Genomic DNA, 6,913 nt, shown 5'->3' with positions numbered 1-6,913 from the left:
GTGTAAAACAGAGAGGTGTCAAAAGCGAAACGCGATCGGCCATATCTGACAAAAGGGGGCAAACTGCTGGGGGGGATCGCTTCAGAGAGAGAAAGACCCGCGTCCCCACAGCAGATGGGAGCTTTATCGGTTGTGGCCGGAGGGGGAGAGAGTGTCAAAAAGAAGGGAGACGAGAGACCACAAAAAAGCAAAGGGAGACGCGGCTGCACTGTGACACATGTCTGTCCCACCGCATAAGGGGGATTTTTTTACTTACCTGGCCTTTGGTGTGTCATCGTGTTACACAGTCCTGTCATGAGCCCCCACCCTGTCCGCCTTCACTGCATTGTTCTGTACTGCATGTGGACAAGGGAATAAAAGAGAATGGAGAATGAAAAAGAGAGTATAGGCTATAGCAGTGGGAGTGAGCCACGTTTGGACCTATTGTTGTTACTGTTTTTTTTTTTTGTTTTTTTACTCATCTAAAGTGAGGGATGATGCTGATCAAAGGTGTGTATATGATTGCGATGGTGGGTGTTGGGGATCAGTGGTTGCTAAGGCAGTGAGAGTGAATAGGGAGGGGAAGTCTTGTGTGCCATGTAGGAGGAGAAATATGATGTGGCCGAGCAAGAAGAATATATCAACAGGGATATCAAACTTCATCTTGTAGAATCTTGACAAAGACGCACATGAGGAATCTCTCCCTCTCTCTCTGAATAATACCACACCTGGAATTTGCTTTTATATCATCCAATGTATGTCACCATCTGTTTCATTCAACACACACACACACATTCTTTCACTTGTGTGTGGGACACAAGGACACATTTTTATTAAACTTGTGTTATGCTTTTGCACAATGCAAGATAAAGAGAGAGATAGAGAAAAGGGAGAGAGTTTGTGTGAGGACCCGAGGTGAAGAGAGTGCCTTAGTCATAACACACCCCAGATGTGCCTAAGCCCAAAATAAGCAATAGATAAAGCCAGTTTTACTGTGTTGAGTTCTATTTGCACTGATGGAAAGGCAGACAAGCCTTCACTTGCACTGTGAGGAAAAGTGTGCATCCTCAGAATTATAACAGATCAAACAGTGTAGGCGAAACATAAGACAGCTGACCAGATACACCATACAAAAATTTAAACAACTGGAAAGCATAATACAGTGCATTTACATAGAGGTGCATATGCTTTAACTTTGAATGGGACCGTGTTTTGACAGTGGAATTTATAATATAAACAAACTCTGTAACAAGCAAGGATATAAAAGTAACACTTAGAAACATGAGACACTTGGAGCTCAGAAATGGGTTACACAGTCCCAAAGACCTCCACGTCAAATGACTTTGTAATGGAGCTGTTTTTCTAAAAAGAACCACACACACACACACACACACACACACACACATACACACACACACACACACACACACACACAAGTATATGTGTGTGTGTGTGCATGATAAAGTGGACCTTGGGGTTTCTTTACAGAGGGAGTCTTGAGAGAGAGAGCTGTGTGCCAGCCTGCTTTAGGTGCTGCAAGATCAAGAACAGTCCACCCCCAGGTGGTAAAGCTAAGCTTTCAGAGGGTGAGAGGTCACAGACACCGGAGTGGTCACACACGTGTCAGAACACTATTTACAACTGGAGAGGCCCACCTCAGACCACCTACAACTGTTCCTCCGCCACAATACTGTACATCTGTAGTAGATGCTGTGCTTCAGGATCCACTAGGTGGTAGTAAAGCTCCACATACAGCATCTCTGTTTGTTTACCGTGACATCCTGACATGATGAATGGCTCTTATCATCTGTCAAGAGATAGTATATCTGTAATATGTTTGAACTCTGATCTTGTACAATACAATAAGAAAATCACAAAGAGATGAGAAGACTGCAGAGACAATTTTCTGTTGAAATGAAACCATTCAAGTGGGCTCGGATGCAGCTCCAAGTGCGTAAGTGGCCGTGCATGTGTGTGCATAACTATGTGCTTAATTTGAAACGGGTCCATAACCTTTGGGCTCCTGTTCAAGGTCGCGGAGGAGTTCAGTGTGGTTGGCAGTATTGGAATGCAAAATTGTTGTCTAAAGCAATGCGGAACACTTACTAAATTCATTAATCAAATATTTTAAATAGAACCAAACTGGATATGCAATACGAGAGGATCATCTCTCATTGCTGTGCCATGAATATTTCTGGATCCCAATCATACACAATATCACTCATCCAAGTCCTCTTCTTCCAAGTTTGGTGAAAAGACATGCTGACTAGATGACATAGAATTTATTAAAAACATTAGCGTTTCAATAAAACTATTTGAATTCATCAATTGGAAAAACTGTGTAGTTAAATCGTACTACAGAGGATAAGCTCAAATTTTAAACAGCAATCAAATAGAGTTGCAAATTATTTTAATAACAGTTCATAACAAGGCAATATAACTTTTTTTAGATAATAAATAAATACAATTTCCTAATTATCCCTTTACTAAATGTATGTCACATCCAAGTGTAACGTTAGCAACTGTATAACAAGAAATTGCTGCTGGATTACAGAACACAGGACAAATTAATAGTTGCTTGTTGGCAGAATGACAGTTAAAACATTGTACTCGACAAAAGCCGCTTATGCTTGTCTATATTTTTTATATCATGCCTTTTGTATCAGTGGTTAATATCCTCAGCCACTTCTTTAACAGGAAATAAACTAGACAAAATGTATGAGGTTCACCTTCCCAAGGGAGATTGACTACATCATGAGAAGCCTGAGAGGTTGGCAATTGTAAGAATTGGACATTTTCCTCTTCTTATGGGTCAAGGGTAGGGGTTTATTTATGAGCATGTTGCTTGTCTCCCTCAAGAATTGGAATTGACCATGTTGCCCTCTGGTGGTTGCAAGCGAACATCATAGTAAAGTGCTCGAACATGAAGAAATAAAACATTAGAACAAATGCAATGGACATGTCATGTACAGCATATTTATTTTACACTATGATTCAATGAGTCAAATTCAAAGTTGAATATTTATAAGAAATCATAATGGAATTCTACACAGTAACACTACATGATATTTTCTTGGTAATGATTCAGTAGAATTATTGCAATAAAAATATAGTTTTTAATCTTGCCTGTGTGCTGGGTTACCGTATGTTACATATCATTTAAAAAACCTGACCTATATAATGTATGCAATGAAAATGTGTGGATTGATGTTGCACAGCGCCTTACTTTTAAGGAGCTGTTACTTTTAGCACACAAACTACCTCCACACAGGTTGGACAATGACATCAGAATGTGCTACTAATGGCTGTACTGGTCATTTAAAAGGACACTGCATACTATTCAGCATGTGTTCACTGTCCACACAGCCACTCAGAAAAGGATATTACAGTTAAGTGCAGCTGGGGTCTTTGCTCTTGCAAACACATAGGCATAAAAAAATATCACTTCCACAGAGAATAGGAAGAGGACATGCATGGAGCAAATACAGTATATCACCAAGAGGAAGCACCATAACAGAAATGTAGAAGCGTCAGTGAGACCTAAAACATTACTGTTATTGGTGTAGAGACCCATTGAACACATCTCTACAGATGTAAAGAACATATTGAGTGAGACATCTTACAACTGGAAAACAAACTTTAAGAGGCTTTCTGGTGGACAAACTGTTATGATGTAGTCTTGTATTGTTATATCCCCCTGTGTTTCCTGTTTTACTTTGGTATCTGTGTCTTGTTTTGCCCCATGTCCTGTCAAGTTTCCCTCCTGTTTGATTACTGGTCCCTTCCTTATGTGTTTCACCTGTGCCTCGTTGTCTCCCCTGTCTTGTCTATTGAAGTCCTTTGTCTTCCCTTTGTTTAGTGTCTTAGCATTGTCGTGTTGGTGAGTTCTGAGTTCCTTGTTTCTAGTGTTTTGGTTAATAAATCGTTATATCCTCAAGCAGTCGGCATCTAGGTTCTTACCTGCCTGGCAGCAACCCACTACACAAACACAAACTATTGAATGGCCCCACAGTTTTGAAACTATGCTAACACATTGTGACGTTGTTAGGTGGCATTTTATTTTTTGGTAACTTAACAGCCAACTGTAGCATTAGCAAATATCAGTAAGAGGACACTAGCTGTAGTTTCCCTGTATCATAGAGCTCCTTGGATATCGGTCAGTACAAAGCTGCATTGTTAAAAACATACTGTATATATAGAGGCATTATTGTATTCTCATTAGCCATATTATGTTCAATGTAAATGCCATGTAGTAAGAACCAATAGCAATAATTGATTAATGTCACAACCTCTGACACAATGCACTGTTTCACTTCATTGATAATCTCTCATTCTTGTGAGTTTCTGCTCCACTAGCAATAACTAAAGCTCTAGTGATCCACATTGACAGGTCTGCAGGAGCCCCTAATATAGATGAGTATTTGATCCTCGGCGCCATTAGATAATAGTGTTCTCCTAATACCAGCACTAGATTCAGAGAGTATCTCTAACCACCCTCTGCTTCCCTGTTGCTGATGACACTTCAGTAATGTAGAAAAATAATCTATTTTGGGACACTCAAAATGAACAAAAGCATGATGTGAAGGTCAGTAGTCATTTCATTACCATTTGTTACCTGGCTGGTGGGACACAGGAATGATTATATGTTTATCAGGCATGGAGTTGACTAGCTGCAGGAGGCCAGATCCCTACCTAATCATAGTAACGTTACATTTCACACATTGCTGTGTGAGGTACTAAATGAAAAAGAATAGTAAAAACAAAACAAGGTATTAATAGGAGTATACAGGAGTTAGAAACTGTAAAGTAAAAGGAACCTTTTTGTATTTTAAATTTGCAGTGTACATGTCACAAACTTGGTGTAACAGGCTCACAAGAGTTGGATGGTACATAGAAAGTAAAAACAGGGAAATAAGGCAAATATGGAATTAATACGATGTTTTAAACCACGCTTTATGGTCAGGAATAAACTGCTCTATACACTCACCAGAACAAACAGAATGGTTACGTCAATAGGCTTACTGGCTAGTTCCAGAGGCAGTGTATATTGAAAGTGTGAGAGTTTTTTGAAAAAAAAAAATCCAAGAGTGGTCAATTCTGTTGAGATACCACTTGTGTTATTTATTTGTTGTTTTTAATAATCTGACTGGTGACCAGTGATTCTTACATGCTCCACTTCAATGATCTTCCTTCAGGTGATGGAAAATTATGACATAGTGGCTTTACTACAGGGTTAATCCCACATAGTTCTGCCTTGTGAGCACATCATCTCTGTATTTAATGTACTCTATTCATACTGCATATAATCCCTTGAAGAAGAAAAAAGAGATAGTGTCAATAGTAGGCCTACTCAAAGTCACCTATTTGAATTGATAAAGCAGTTTACTATGAGATGTATTATTTTGACAAACTAACCATATGAGGTTAGCCTGGCTCCGCCCGCCCGCCTACTTCCGGCCAAATTTTATTTTCCCTTCAGTAGTCAGTCTGGGTGTACAGCCCATTTCCCAGTTTTGCCGGAGATTCGACAGCCGGTCCAATCAGCGAACAGAGCGAGTGGCTGAGAACGATGACGTCGAAGTCGCGCTCCAGTTTCAGTTGCCAGAAGCCGGCTCATGACACACGTGACGACCAAACGTTATGCGATTGGTTGGCTAATCCAGAGTGGCACTGGGCAGATCCAATAGTTTTAAACTTTAACAGACACCCGCCTCCATGAGTGAACGTTTGCCAATTACAGCACTGCCAGACCTTCTGTACAAATGAAATGAAGTACGATGGTCTGGTAGCACCAGGCTAATATGAGGTAGGACTAGAGGTCAGTCTAAATAGCACCTCACAGTCACCTCTCTCAGTGGCTCACTGGTTCTAGTTATGTAAGTGGTGGAGCAAGACATCCAGTGGCTCCACTACTCCGCATAACTTGACCCACAGATAAAGGACTGTGAGGTGCCCTTTGAACCGACCTCATTTTGTCAAAATTGTCCTGTCGTTTAAAGGTTGTGCACTGTGGAACAACATACAACTGATAGAATGTCAGGGAGTGTTCCATTTTCGTTACCTTCAAGAGTCATTTGAAGTCATGGCTAAGGACTTACCAAACATATGACTACGTATAACGTATAATAGTGTATTTGTATATACAGTATTTATGTAAATCATGTGCAGTAGTGTATGTACATAAACACATCTGTGTATGCTACCTCACTGCAATAAACCTTTGGTAATAAATAAGTCATTGTGCAGTCTACGCAGGCATTCTTCAAACATTGTGCAAAGAGCAATAAGCAATATTACTTACATTTTATAACAATATGTGCAATAATATAGGACTACGACACTTTAGCACTATATAAAAATACTTATATATATTTATTACAACAAAGTCTGTGCAAGTGGATAAGTTGCTGTCTTAGATGATCAACTACTGCTGCATTTCAATAGTTACAATTACTAATAAATACAAAAGCATATTTAAAGCAGCTCCGAGTAACATTTAAATATCTTTTAAACAGCCTCATGTTTCCTCACATAATCATAAATTACCTTTAACAGCAAACGAGACCATCAGTGCAAAGAAAGACGTGTTTATATAGTTTGTATTACTGCATTTGGTCTGGTCGCACACCCAGTCCGATTTTCGGTTCACGCGTGCATGCTCTATGGTCACATATCCGTATTGGTCGCAGATTTCAGTGTGGCGCAACAACGTGATTTGAGAAGCCTATCCCTCCAGGTGAGGGAAGGGGAGCGGGAGCCTGGTTTGAGACAGTTGTTTGTCGTCATAATGACTGATAACGGGGCTGAACCATCAAAGAAGAAAAAAGAAAATGCAATGAAGAAAAGCTAAAAGGGAGAGATAGGCGGGCGGGAGGGCGTTGCCAAGCAACGTATACACAATTTCACGGGAGCGAACTAGACTCCTAAATGAATG

The sequence above is a fragment of the Ammodytes marinus genome, assembly GCF_949987685.1.
Source record: "Ammodytes marinus genome assembly, chromosome: 18".
In the NCBI taxonomy this organism is placed as follows: Eukaryota; Metazoa; Chordata; class Actinopteri; order Uranoscopiformes; family Ammodytidae; genus Ammodytes; species Ammodytes marinus.
Note: the sequence above shows the minus strand (reverse complement) of the source record.